Raw genomic sequence first — 2,585 nt, 5'->3', positions numbered from 1 at the left:
TATGAGAGTATGACTAACCGAACGAGACAGCAGAACTTAAGGAATGTTTTTCAGTATTTCCTAACTAAAAACCAATTCTCAAAAGGTTTGCGTAACTCAAAATCTCGGGTCCAAAAAGTTTTAATAAAATCTCCCACTCCTTCTCAGCTATGGTAGAATTATGCAAAGAAATCAAGGCTGGAGAAATGGAATATTCATGGCTTTCATGGTGGTCTTTGTGCCCTGGGAATTTCAAATTTCTTTTGTTGGTTTTCCTTCTTTGCTCACTTACGAGCGAGTCTGCCCTTTATATTTGCTCGGAAGTTTCATTATAATATTGATCTTTTCACTGGTGTTTGCCTTTGTTTATCTCTTGGTCTTTCGTTTTTCGGTGTGAGCGTCATTGGTTACGAAGTTATAAATTGTTATATTTCCATCGTGTTGGTGAATGTATGTGTTTATGAGCGTGAGTTTGAATCTTTGCAAATGCATTCGTTACGTGACATTGCGACGATTATCTCTTGGGAAAGTGCGATTAAGAATAGGGATGGAGGAGGATAGCAGTCATCCTCCATCTTCGAGGTTCACTGGCTGCATCTCTCTTGTTACTGCCATGCGCTGGAATTCTATCTCTGTCCCTGTTTTCCCTGACTCTATTAATCTTCCCACCTTTAAGAGGCAGAGAGGTTCCTCCCTTCCTTCCTTTCTTCCTTCCTTCCTTCCTTCCTTTCTTCCTTCCTTCCTTCCTTCCTTAATCTTTATGTGGCGTTATTTGGGCCTAATGTAGAATGACAGGAAAAGTCGAGGAAGTCGAAGAGTGAAACTGAACATCTTTATCTCAATCGCCAGAAAGATTCTCCCGAAAGAAACTCGGAAAGGCCAATGGATATCTCTCTCTCTCTCTCTCTCTTACCGAACACGCATGCCCGTAAGCATTTTGATGTGTATTCATCCAATTACGGATTATTGCATATCATGTTTCAACGAAGACAACAATTTCAAAATATAAGTTAAAATCAAATAAAAGGAGATACTGCGGCGACAGTTCTTCTGTGGATTTAACTTGAGACTTATCAATACAGTGAATGTTGCAGAGATTCTAATTAGGATGAAACAGACAGTTTTCAATGAGACGAAGAGAGAGAGAGAGAGAGAGAGAGAGAGAGAGAGAGAGAGAGAGAGAGAGAGGAGGCTCTCTAAATGGCGGGTCAACCCTTCCATGCATTTCCCATTAGATCCCAGCTGCTTGGAATGAGCACCACCTGCACTAAGACTCCATCTGGACACGATTGGAATGTCTATGTTCCTATCCTGTGACAAACACCTTCATAGTGCCAGACATTCGTCAGATTTATGATGGATTTCGTTTTGCGAAGACTTCAGTATCCTAAGCTACAATTTCTCACTCTTGCAAGGAGCTCATGGGGTTGATTCGTTGAATTGCTGCTATTGCGATTCTGTCTCTGAACATTGGGCCCCATTCCTTTGACTTCTGTTTTCTCAAACATTCCAAAGAAATGACTTTGGCAGTCTTAGAAGTGAGTTATTATGCAGCACGAAGGGAGAGGCACCAGTTACGTAGGCTTAGTGATCGCCAGAAGAATATTGCTTGTACTTTTCATCCTTTTTCCTTCATCAGGCCATGGCTGGAAGACCAGTCGGTCAGAGCGTTCTTGTGGTGGCAAAGTTGACTTTCGAGAGTCTTTGTGAGTAACTGCTGTCACAAATCGGGTTTATCGGGATAATGATGAATTAGACATTAAACGAGAGTCAAAAAAATTTAGAAGAATGATATTTGAAAATTGTAAGTTCCCTATCGAAAAGTCTACTGCATTATTATAGTAAATAAGATTATTTGGTGGAGAAGAACATGAAAGTTTAAATAATTAAATAGTACTGAGCAAAGTAGAGGTTTGCATAACTACGCAGAAGTATGATCAATTGTGGAAATTAAAGAAATATCAAATAGTACATAAATTATTTTGACTGTACCTTTCTGATCCAGATAAAAAAATAACAATATACCTTGATGATGTATTCAGACAGTAGTCTTTGTTCTAAGACTTCCAGTCATCAGAAAGGCTCTCTCTCTCTCTCTCTCTCTCTCTCTCTCTCTCTCTCTCTCTCGTCCAAAGTGAGGGATCTACGTGTTGACTTGACCCATCAATTGTGTACCTGGTTATCAGTCGACTTTGTGTGTAACAAACCAATTTAGCAAAGGAATTTGTTGAAACCAGAATACTAAGAAAAATGAGTGAATTAAGAAATAAAGAATATTTCATTCATAAAAAAAACAGTGTGAGTATATCCTAAGGCAACATTTCTTTCCCCTCAGATGCTGTGAGCGGAAAGAGAGAGAGAGAGAGAGAGATATAGAGAGTTTCTTTTGAATAGCGGAAATAAAAAAAAAATGAATAGAGCTGTAAATTGGGAGACGCCGGAAATGATGAGAACGATATAAAGGGATATTTGAGTCAGATAAGAGAGAGTGAGAGGAAAGAAGATGAAGCAGTAAATTGCAACACAAAGAGGCAAAGATGTGAACTGAACGAAGCAGGAGGTGATGAAACTGATACGAATTTTATATGAGAAGCAAACTCTGTGAG

Source organism: Macrobrachium nipponense, chromosome 15 (genome assembly GCF_015104395.2).
Source record: "Macrobrachium nipponense isolate FS-2020 chromosome 15, ASM1510439v2, whole genome shotgun sequence".
NCBI lineage: Eukaryota > Metazoa > Arthropoda > Malacostraca > Decapoda > Palaemonidae > Macrobrachium > Macrobrachium nipponense.
The sequence above is the reverse complement of the archived record's forward strand: the minus strand, read 5'-3'. Positions refer to the sequence as shown.